The sequence below is a fragment of the Eleutherodactylus coqui genome, chromosome 1, assembly GCF_035609145.1.
Source record: "Eleutherodactylus coqui strain aEleCoq1 chromosome 1, aEleCoq1.hap1, whole genome shotgun sequence".
In the NCBI taxonomy this organism is placed as follows: Eukaryota; Metazoa; Chordata; class Amphibia; order Anura; family Eleutherodactylidae; genus Eleutherodactylus; species Eleutherodactylus coqui.
Genome location: NC_089837.1, coordinates 288201868 through 288214358, shown reverse-complemented (window position 1 = coordinate 288214358; position 12491 = coordinate 288201868).

Below are 12491 nucleotides of genomic sequence, written 5' to 3'. Positions count from 1 at the left end.
ACATAGTATTGCACAGCACTGAATAGGTGCTCAGCGCATGAAACCCAATATTATGACAAGTGCACTAAATATGGTGTAATACACTGTATTTTAGTGTTCATTGTCTTCAACAAATACTAATTCTAAAGCCCAGGTAAGTGACAAAAAATGCATCCAATTTACAAACTAAGGGCTTCTTCACACGGGTGTATTTGTGCGGGTTTTTGCATGCGGAAATATTTGCGTGCTAAACACAGCAATAGAAACTAGAGCAATATTTTTCTGCCCACTGGCGCCCCTGGCGTAGAGCCAACAAGTTACTGACTGCATAACCTGCACAATCGGGTTCATCCAAAATATTCCCAAGCTCAATGAAAAAAGAGTCTACCGACTGCAGACAAGCAGAATCAGCCAGTAAAGAATAGGCCCATGACTGAGGCCCTTCTCTGAGCAGAGACATAACAATCCCCACCCGTTGGGCCTCGGACCCAGAGGAACGAGGCCGCAAGCGAAAAAACAACTTACAAGCCTCCCAGAAGACAAAGAATTATTTCCTGTCCCCCAAGAACACCTCGGGTAATGGGCATTTAGGTTCAGGTACTGGCCAGGTCACAAATCTGACCGGTAATCGTATTGTAGGACTCCATTCGCACCGTTAATCCCACCTAAAAAAACCGCAGAAAAATATTTTTGGGGCCAGTTATGTTACAGTACTAGTAGTGTGCACAGGTACGCATGGCGCGGGACTCCCTGACCCTCACCCACGCCAATGTCCCTTCCTGGGGGTAGCCCCAAAGGTGGACAGGTCCAGGCCACCAACACTGACCCTATGCTGCCTAGTGGCAAGACAGGAAGGAACCGCCGTACCTATGCAGATGACAACTTACTAGTACCGACAGGCTAGGCCGATAGAATAACCAACATGACAGGAAACCACTGAACTCAGGCAGAGCTGGATCGAGACAAGGTAATTTCCACTGGAGCAGGACCAAAGTCAGACACACAGTGAATGCAACCAATTACTGGCAACTGCTATCAGCAGCTGCCAGACTATATTCAGGAGTCTCCGCCCCTTGGGCGGAGACCAATCAAGCCAGCTGACTGGAGCTCCCAGCCAGCCACTATAACTCACAGAGGTAGAGCGTGCGCGCCTATCATAGCAGGCACGCGCGCGCACAGCCGCACGTGCATGCCGCGCCCACACACCGGAGCACAGCGCCGCCGCTCGCTGACCCGAACGTGGGTGCAACACCATCCCAGAACGCCGCGGTGAACCGCGCCACTGCCACCTGTGGTTCCTGACCGGCCTCATGGTAACAATATTTTAGATATATTTTCTGTCACCATCTTCTGACCACCATTATTTTTTAATTGTTCTGTTGATATAGTTGTTTGAGGGACTTTTTCTGTGGTGCATGCTATATCTTCTACTGGTAATATTTGGGGTATATACATACAACTAAGGGCTCCTGTACACTGGTGAGGGCGATATCGGGCCATGGTTCACGGCCCAATATTGCCCTTGCAGTCCTTCTCAAAACCCATGGATGTGAGGCATTTTCACAAGAAAACCGCCTCACATCACTGCAGGGGTTCCCTTCATCTCCTCCGCGGCTGTCACAGCCATGGCAGGAGATTGCAATGTTCTCCCATTGTTTTAAATGGGGTCGGTGCTGCTGCCACCGGCCCCATTGAGAACATATGGAAACCTCTGGATGTGACAGCCTCACATCCCTGTGGAGCTAAAGGAATCTTCCAGCGCTGCTGTCACAGCAGGGGATCGCAATCTTCTCCCATTGATTTCAATGGGGCCGGCGCTGCTGCACTGGATTGCATCAGCTTCGATAAGCCAAAGCAAAAGAAGTCGAGAATACTTTACCCCAACATTCCGTCTGCATTGAGACCAGTTCCACATGGTGAAGTACTTCCTATTCCAGAACCTCCAGCAGAATATTTTTTTGATTCAGCTGATGAGGACGAGGGTGAGCCAACCTGTTTTTCTCGTGGTCCGTCAGCATGCAGAGATTCAGATTTTCACTGTGGTGCATCATCAACCCCACACAGAGTAACACAGGAAGAACTAAATCATCTGGTTTGTGATTTGTGGTTTGTGATCAAGAACAAGGCAGAATTGCTAGGTTCAAGACTCCAACAATGAAATCTTCTAGAAAAAGATGCCACAGTTACTTCATAATGCACCAGCGGTTTGAGCCTTTCTTCAGAAAAGAAGGTGATCTGGTATTCTGTTCTGATATTGAGGGTCTCATGAATGCCTTAGGAATCAGTCATGATCCACAAGAATGGAGAATATTTGTAGACTCTGCCAAACTGAGTCGTAAGGCTGTGCTTTTGCCCCATGGAAACCATCTTCCATCTATTCCAGTAGCGCATGCTGTCCACATGAAAGAGACGTACGATAATTTAAATCAGCTACTGAATTCCATTGAGTATAACAAGTACAGCTGGCACCTCTGTGGTGATTTGAAGGTAGTTGCACTTTTAATGGTACTGCAGCAGGGATCTAAAAAATATATGTGTTTCTTATGTTTGTGGGACAGCCAAGCAAGAGAATAGCACTACTTGCGGAAGGAATGTAGACAAAATATAACAGTTGGAGAGAAGAATATACAGCACCAAGCTCTGGTCAAGGCTCACAAAATCTTGCTACCACCCCTTCACATCAAACTAGGTTTGATGAAGAACTTTGTGAAAGCCATGGACCGGACTTTCCGTCAGCTTTCCGATACCTTCATGAAAAATTCTCTCGACACAACAAGGCAAAGATTAAAGAGGGAGTTTTTGTGGGTTCTCGGATTCAAGAGCTCTTCAAGGATGACCGCTTCAACAACTTGCTGCAGGGTGATGTGAAACACGCATAAAATGATTTTCGCCTTGTGTCTACAAACTTTCTTGGGAATGTTAGGGCAGAAAACTACAAGGAACTTGTACAAGACATGCTGATGCAGTATCAGAAACTTGGCTGCAATATGTCTCTAAAGATCCACTTCTTTCATTCCCATCTGGATTTCTTTCCAGACAAGCGTGGTATGGTTAGTGATGAACATGGTGAACGTTTTCATCAAGATATCGCAACAATGGAACAAAGATACCAGGGAAAATGGTCCACTACCATGCTGGCTGACTACTGCTGGACACTCCACAAAAATGTTCACAAACAGCTGTATAAGAGACAGGCAAAGAGATCTAAGACGTAGTCTATGACTTGATTTGTTACCGGTATTAACCATAGGCCTATTACTATTGCAATGCATTTCATGATGTAAACAATTATTGCAGATTAGAAAAAAATAGAGCCAATTTTGAATTTTGACTGTCATATTCATGTTGAGAAAGAAATGATAAAAATTTGTTGACTAGTGAATTAAAAAAAGGTAATAAAAGTTTAAAAAACACCCCATTTTGCCATATTTGTAATAAAGGAATCTAAATAATAAAACAAAAATACATACTTGGTATCACTGTGTCCGTAAAAGTGCAATCTATACAGGTAACACATTATCTACCCCACACGGTGAACGTCCTCAGAAAAAAATAAAATAAAGAACTCCAGAATTGCCCTTTTTTGGTCACCCGCTCTCCAAAAAAAAATATAATGAAAAGCGATCAAAAAGTCGTATGTACTCCAGAATGGTACCAATTGAAACTACAGGACTCCCACCCAAGATGAGATGTTGCACAACTATGTCGCCAAAAAAAGTTAAAAAATTATATCTGGCAGAAAATGGTGGCAGAAAATAATTTAAAAAATTAAATATCTTTGAAAAAAATATAAATATGATTTGGAATTCTAGTATTTGTACTGACCCATAGAATAAAGTTATCAGGTCATTTTTGTTGTACGTCATAGAAAAGACGCACCCAAAGAGAGCAGAATTTTGTTTCTTTTCCATTTCACTCCACAAAAAATGTTTTAAAGTTTGTCAGTACATTATATAGTACCCCTATAAAATGCAGCTCGTCCCGCAAAAAACAAGCTCTCAGACCGCTATGTTGATAAATAAATAAAAGAGTTAATAGTTTTTAAAAGGAGGGGAGCAAGAACCAAAAAAAGGGAATAAAAGGGAGCTGGGTTAAAGGGGCTTTCCAAGTTTTTTTCTTGTTTTCAAAAGCCGCTCCCCATGCGGTAAAATAACGAAGCCATATACTTACCTCTCCCAGCTTCCGCTGTGTCCTGCTGTACAGCTGCTCTGGATCTTCTCTGGGATGTTACCTTTACAGGCTTCCCCAGCCTGTTTACAGGACGTCACAGGTGCTGCAAACAATGATAGAGCCCAGTGATAGATCACTGGCCGCTGTTATTGGCTGTAACGCCTGTGACGTCCCTGCAGCCTATGAACAAAGGAGCGGCGAACCGAAGAGTGGTCTTTCAGTCTGGCAGTCTAGTTGCTAGGGATGGATACGTTATGTCTCTAGCAAGCAGTCTGTAACAGATTACCCAAGTCTTCAGCTCATAACAAAATTAAAATCAAGTCCTTCTATAGTTCTTACACATTATACTGAATAAGACCTACATCTCATTACTCAATATAATATATAATAACAATATAATTACTGTGACTACTACTCATACTATCTGTAGTTCAGCACTCGGATTAACCCATATACCAAATTTCTGTTTAAAAAACAAACTTCTCACATAGTACCACCAAAAGTACCCATCCTCACCAAAACAGAGTGGCACATGGTCCGCCATCTCCCCCTCCCCTCCCCACCATTATATGTAATTTCATTCTTCATTGCACTCCCTGTGCAGAACGACCATGAGGTGATCATTGTCTTCCTTTCCACTAGGTGTCAGGCTGAGCACTTTGTAAATATATTGCTCTATAAAGTGTCAATTGAATATTTAATACCAGTCACATCCCCATCTGTTTCATATTCTTACCTCCAACCTGCACTCATCACATCTTTATTCCATTACAAAATCAGAACGAACATGATATTAAAGTGAAAAGTCAATGAACTGATCTGCAGCACTGATACATAAATGTCCTCTACAATCCTTCCATCTCTGAAGCTCTTACCTCGTATCTCTCAGCCGCTGATGGTGAATTCCCATCATTAGTGCGTATGACTCCTCATCAGATCTTACAGGCGATATAAACAGCTAGAGACATTTAATAGAGGTGCCCAGGGGACTCTAATGATCCTATTAGCAGCTCATTAATATTCTGACTGTTTAAATGAGTTTGCTGTAGAATGATATGGAACAGCTCTGTGTTCCCCTGGAGCTGCCACCTCTCTACTTTCCCTGGGTCTCCTTGTATTATTTACATACTGTATATACTTGCTCACATACCCTTGCTACTAAAGGGGTTTTCTGATTTATCTTCTTTTTTAACAATTTATCCTCCCGCCCCAAACTATAATTTATTTACAGACTCATAGCAGCACTGGAAAACTGTTTCCATGCTCCATGCTATGTTATGTGACATCACGTTAATAGGGCGCATGAGCTTCTCCTATAAAGTCCCTGGCCTGCTTACAGGGTGTCACTGATGGTGGCCCATTTTTTGACTTTCTATTGGCTTCAGTCAACAGAGACTGGCCAAAGAACAGGAATGGTGCGAGAGCACCAAGTCAGCGAGAAGGTAAGTATTCCAATCTTTTTTTAGATTTCATCCTCCCTTGCATTGCCAGCAATGTTTTTATACCCTTAAAACCCCTTTAAAGTATAATGTGGACATTAATGTAAGTGGATGTAATAACCTATTAGGGTGTTCATGCATATGGGTTACTATGTACATCTGAGCACTAATACCCTTTTATATGCTGTACAAATGACCGTGCCACAATAGATTAACACATCTGCCTATATTGCAGAATATATACAAGGCACACACTTGTGCAATCAGTATTAGTATAAGAACGTGTGCACATATACACATTTTTACATGGCAGGATATGTTACCATAGCAGCATTGCCACTTTATTCTGAAGATCAGGGAAGTATGTCAACTTAAGATGCCACTTAAAGGGGTTGTCCCGCGGCAGCAAGTGGGTCTATACACTTCTGTATGGCCATAATAATGCACTTTGTAATGTACATTGTGCATTAATTATGAGCCATACAGAAGTTATAAAAAGTTTTTCACTTACCTGCTCCGCTGCTGGCGTCCTCGTCTCCATGGAGCCCGCCTAATTTTCGCCGTCTAAAATGGTCGAATGGCCAAATTAGACGCGCTTGCGCAGTCCGGGTCTTCTGCTTTCTTCAATGGGGCTCCGTGTAGCTCCGTGTAGCTCCGCCCCGTCACGTGCCGATTCCAGCCAATCAGGAGGCTGGAATCGGCAATGGACCGCACAGAAGAGCTGCGGTCCATGGAGGAAGAGGATCCCGGCGGCCATCTTCAGCCGGTAAGTATAGAAGTCACCGGAGCGCGGGGATTAAGGTAAGCGCTGAGCGGTTTTTTTTTTACGTCCCTGCATCGGGGTTGTCTCGCGCCGAACGGGGGGGGGGGGTTGAAAAAAAACAACCCGTTTCGGCGCGGGACAACCCCTTTAAATGTATATTGATAGCAAGAAGTGCCGTAGTGATGTGCACAATAGGCATTGTGCTTTTGTACTATATAGATACATCATCATGGCTACGTGTAATCTTTTTGCAAATAATGTTCTTTGATCAATAAATACATCCATATGAGGCTGTGCAGCCATACTGCAGAAGATGTGGATGAGAGGTGGAGTACCGTGTGGTCAAGAGAACGAGCAGTCCATGCTCCCTCATTTACATTTTATCAAAATTGCCATGGAAGGAGGAAAACAGCTTTTTTGTGAAGTATTTGCCTTTTAGACAAACTATCAACCTGAGAACTTACGTGACTCTCAAATGTAGCCCTTGATTCCACTGGAAGGCCAAATATCACATTCTGCAATTAGGACACATTCATTTGGCCTTTTTTATAGTTTATGTTCTAACGTTATTGTTCAACAACAGCTTTGATTTCAGCCTAAAAGCTCTTCTCTTACTAAATATGTCTGCATTAGTAAGCAGGCCAGCTTAAAAGGGTTGTGAAGAGCACTGGACAAATAATGTTGGGAGCCCTCAACATATTTTATAAGATAATCATGGCTCACAAAAATGGCTAACTTTAAAACCTTTTATCTATAGAGGTTAATCTGTATGCATTTGTTGTCCATAATTCTACATTACATTGGTACATGTGTAAAGTGGTGGAGGAGCTCACTCACTCCAGCCACTGAAGCAAGGAGCAGGCATCAGTCACGTTGATTGGATATAGCCAGTATTGAGGTTATAGTACTAAGTGGTTGCTAAGGTGTACCTGAGTTCCGCCAGATGAGTGATGCCCAAGTAGTGGAAAGGATGCTAGAATGTAAAAACTGCTGAAGAGGAGCTGGACCAAGGCTGCTGATGAAGGATCTGACTGGTTACTGCCATTGCCAGTTGGACATCTATCTGGAGCATAGGGGGAACATCTGCCTATGGACTCAAGACTGGTGAGAGACTACTAACTAAGGCCTCCCTCACACAGACACTTGCAGCAAATGCAGCATTTTTCAACGCTGTGGTTACAGCGATTTCAGAAGCGCTGGCATGCGTTATGCCAGCGTTTTAGCTGCGTTTTCAGCAAGCTGATGGCACAGCCAAGGCAGCTAAAAAAGTAAATAAAATACTCACCTAGTAGGCACCTACAGGCTTACGGGCACTTGTCTGTGCCTGCAGAGCATGTCTTGCTGGTAATGGAGTTTCAAAACCCTGCTTCCAGCAAGAGATAGCTCTCATTGGCTGAGCCACGAGCCATTAATTTATTGAATGGCTGTGATTGGTGCATCCTGCGCTGGCTGTAATTGGCGCTGGATTAGCCAATCTGAGCAATCTCTTGTTGAAGGCAGGGTCTTTAAGCCCCGTCTCTAGCAAAACATCCTCTGACAAGTGCCCGCAGCAGTGCCAGGGACCCCAAAAGCGTCAGCATCGGTAAGTATAACTTTTTTTTTGTTAGTGCAGCTAGCACTGCATTTAGCGCTGCCCGAAGCGCGGCATCAATTTGTGCGGCGTTTTCAGCAGCGCTACTAACACTGGCAGTTCATTTCAGTGGCTGACGCAGGGCTGAAAATGGCCAAAAATAGGACATGTATCACTGTCAAAGCGCAGCTTTGACGCTTGTGTGAACAGCCCCATTGAAATGAATGGAAGCCTTGTACAACGTTTAGCGCTGCGCTGAAAAGGCAGCGCTAAACGCTGTAGAAAAGTGTCAGTGTAAGGGAGGCCTAAGAGTAAGAGACAGTACCCTTTTCGGTGGCAAGTCCATGTGGTGGGCATTAGCAGCACGCACGTGTTATTGTGATTATAGCGTTATGCAACATTTAAAGTTTATGTACATCTTTGCATTCCTTTTTAATTTTTTTTTAATCAATGTGCCTTTGGAAATGTAAGACTTTTTGTAATTGGTTTTCATTAAATATTTCTAATCGTTTGGTTTTTATTAGAGATGAGCGAACACCAAAATGTTCGGGTGTTCGTTATTCGAAACGAACTTCCCGCGATGTTCGAGGGTTCGTTTCAAATAACGAACCCCATTGAAGTCAATGGGCGACCAGAACATTTTTGTATTTCGCCGATGCTCGCTAAGGTTTTCATGTGTGAAAATCTGGGCAATTCAAGAAAGTGATGGGAACGACACAGCAACGGATAGGGCAGGCGAGGGGCTACATGTTGGGCTGCATCTCAAGTTCAGAGGTCCCACTATTAAGCCAGAATACCGGCAAGAGTGGGCCCCCCCCCCTCCCAACAACTTTTACTTCTGAAAAGCCGTCATTAGCATGGCATACCTTTGCTAAGCACCACACTACCTCCAACAAAGCACAATCACCGCCTGCATGACACTCCACTGCCACTTCTACTGGGTTACATGCTGCCCAACCGCCCCCCCCCCTCCCCCCCACAGCGCACACCAAAGTGTCCCTGCGCAGCCTTCAGCTGCCCTCATGCCACACCACCCTCATGTCTATTTAGAAGTGCGTCTGCCATGACGAGGGACCGCAGGCACACACTGCACAGGGTTGGCACGGCTAGGCAGCGACCCTCTTTAAAAGGGGCGGGGCGATAGCCCACAATGCTGTACAGAAGCAATGAGAAATAGAATCCTGTGCCACCGCCATCAGGAGCTGCACACGTGGGCATAGCAATGGGGAACCTATGTGCCACACACTATTCATTCTGTCAAGGTGTCTGCATGCCCCAGTTAGACCGGGCTTTTTAATTCATAGACACAGGCAGGTACAACTCCCTATTGTGAAGTCCCTGTCGACCGACAGCATGGTTGGCTCCCTGGAACCCACCGGCGGTACACAAAAATATCCCATTGCATTGCCCAACACAGCTGAGGTAGTAATGTCGTGCGTAATACAGGTGGGCTTCGGCCCACACTGCATGCCCCAGTCTGACTGGGGTTCTTTAGAAGTGGACACATGTAGGTTAAACTCCCTGTGGACCCACAGCATGGGTGGGTGCCAGGAAGCCACCGGCGGTACATAGAAATATCCCATTGCATTGCCCAACACAGCTGAGGTAGTAATGTCGTGCGTAATACAGGTGGGCTTCGGTCCACACTGCATGCCCCAGTCTGACTGGGGTTCTTTAGAAGTGGACACATGTAGGTTACACTCCGTGTGCACCTACAGCATGGGTGGCTCCCTGGAACCCACCGGTGGTACACAAAAATATCCCATTGCATTGCCCAACACAGCTGAGGTAACGTCAGCTGGAATGCAGGTGGGCTAAAAATTAATTTGATTACACTGTAGGCGAGGGCCCACAAAAATTGCTGTATCAACAGTACTAATGTACATCCCAAGAGGGCATGTGAAACCCATTAATCGCTTTGGTTAATGTGGCTTAAGTGGTAACTAGGCCTGGAGGCAGCCCAGTGTAACGAAAAATTGGTTCAAGTTACAGTTCCAACGCTTTTAAGCGCATTGAAACTTTTAAAAATTGTTTAGAAAAATTATTTGAGTGAGCCTTGTGGCCCTAAGAAAAATTGCCCATTCAGCGTGATTACGTGAGGTTTCAGGAGGAGGAGCAGAAGGAGGAGGAGGAGGAATATTAGACAGTAGACACAGATTGATGAAGTAGAAATGTCCCCGTTTTGGATGGTGAGAGAGAACGTAGCTTCCATCCGCGGGTGCAGCCTACGTATTGCTTACGTATCGCTGCTGTCCGCTGGTGGAGAAGAGAAGTCTGGCGAAATCCAGCCTTTGTTCATCTTGATGAGTGTTAGCCTGTCGGCACTGTCGGTTGACAGGTGGGTACGCTTATCTGTGATGATTCCCCCAGCCGCACTAAACACCCTCTCCGACAAGACGCTAGCCGCAGGACAAGCAAGCACCTCCAGGGCATACAGCGCTAGTTCAGGCCATGTGTCCAGCTTCGACACCCAGTAGTTGTAGGTGGCAGAGGCGTCACGGAGGACGGTCGTGCGATCGGCTACGTACTCCCTCACCATCCTTTTACAGTGCTCCCGCCGACTCAGCCTTGACTGGGGAGCGGTGACACAGTCTTGGTGGGGAGCCATAAAGCTGTCCAGGCCCTTAAAGACTGTTGCACTGCCTGGGATGTACATGCTGCTCGATCTCCGCACCTCCCCTGCTACCTTGCCCTCGGTACTGCGCCTTCTGCCACTAGCGCTGTTGGCTGGGAATTTTACCATCAGCTTGTCCGCAAGGGTCCTGTGGTATAGCAACACTCTCGAACCCCTTTCCTCTTCGGGAATGAGAGTGGGCAGGTTCTCCTTATAGCGTGGGTCGAGCAGTGTGTACACCCAGTAATCCGTTGTGGCCAGAATGCGTGCAACGCGAGGGTCACGAGAAAGGCATCCTAACATGAAGTCAGCCATGTGTGCCAGGGTACCAGTACGCAACACATGGCTGTCTTCACTAGGAAGATCACTTTCAGGATCCTCCTCCTCCTCCTCCTCCTCAGGCCATACACGCTGAAAGGATGACAGGCAATCAGCCGGTGTACCGTCAGCAGCGGGCCAAGCTGTCTCTTCCCCCTCCTCCTCATCCTCCTCATGCTCCTCCTCCTCCTGTACGCGCTGAGAAATAGACAGGAGGGTGCCCTGACTATCCAGCGGCATACTGTCTTCCACCGCCCCCGTTTCCGAGCGCAAAGCAGCTGCCTTTATGGTTTGCAGGGAATTTCTCAAGATGCATAGCAGAGGAATGGTGACGCTAATGATTGTAGCATCGCCGCTCACCACCTGGGTAGACTCCTCAAAATTACCAAGGACATGGCAGATGTCTGCCAACCAGGCCCACTCTTCTGAAAGGAATTGAGGAGGCTGACTCCCACTGCGCCGCCCATGTTGGAGTTGGTATTCGACTATAGCTCTACGCTGTTCATAGAGCCTGGCCAACATGTGGAGCGTAGAGTTCCACCGTGTGGGCACGTCGCACAGCAGTCGGTGCACTGGCAGCTTAAAGTGATGTTGCAGGGTGCGCAGGGTGGCAGCGTCCGTGTGGGACTTGCGGAAATGTGCGCAGAGCCGGCGCGCCTTTACGAGCAGGTCTGACAAGCGTGGGTAGCTTTTCAGAAAGCACTGAACCACCAAATTAAAGACGTGGGCCAGGCATGGCACGTGCGTGAGGCTGCCGAGCTGCAGAGCCGCCACCAGGTTACGGCCGTTGTCACACACGACCATGCCCGGTTGGAGGCTCAGCGGCGCAAGCCAGCGGTCGGTCTGCTGTGTCAGACCCTGCAGCAGTTCGTGGGCCGTGTGCCTCTTATCTCCTAAGCTGAGTAGTTTCAGCACGGCCTGCTGACGCTTGCCCACCGCTGTGCTGCCACACCGCGCGACACCGACTGCTGGCGACATGCTGCTGCTAACACATCTTGATTGCGAGACAGAGGTTGCGGAGGAGGAGGAGGAGGAGGGTGCTTTAGTGGAGGAAGCATACACCTCCGCAGATACCACCACCGAGCTGGGGCCCGCAATTCTGGGGGTGGGTAGGACGTGAGCGGTCCCAGGCTCTGACTCTGTCCCAACCTCCACTAAATTCACCCAATGTGCCGTCAGGGAGATGTAGTGGCCCTGCCCGCCTGTGCTTGTCCACGTGTCCGTTGTTAAGTGGACTGTGGCAGTAACCGCGTTGGTGAGGGCGCGTACAATGTTGCGGGAGACGTGGTCGTGCAGGGCTGGGACGGCACATCGGGAAAAGTAGTGGCGACTGGGAACTGAGTAGCGCGGGGCCGCCGCCTCCATGATACTTTTGAAGGACTCCGTTTCCACAACCCTATACGGCAGCATCTCAAGGCTGATGAATTTTGCTATGCGGACGGTTAACGTTTGAGCGTGCGGGTGCGTGGCGGCGTACTTGCGCTTGCGCTCCAACAGTTGCGCAAGCGACGGCTGGACGGTGCGCTGAACTACACTGGTGGATGGGGCGGAGGACAGCGGAGGTGAGGGTGTGGGTGCAGGCCAGGAGACGGTAGTGCCTGTGTCCTGAGAGGGGGGTTGCATCTCAGTGGCAGGTTG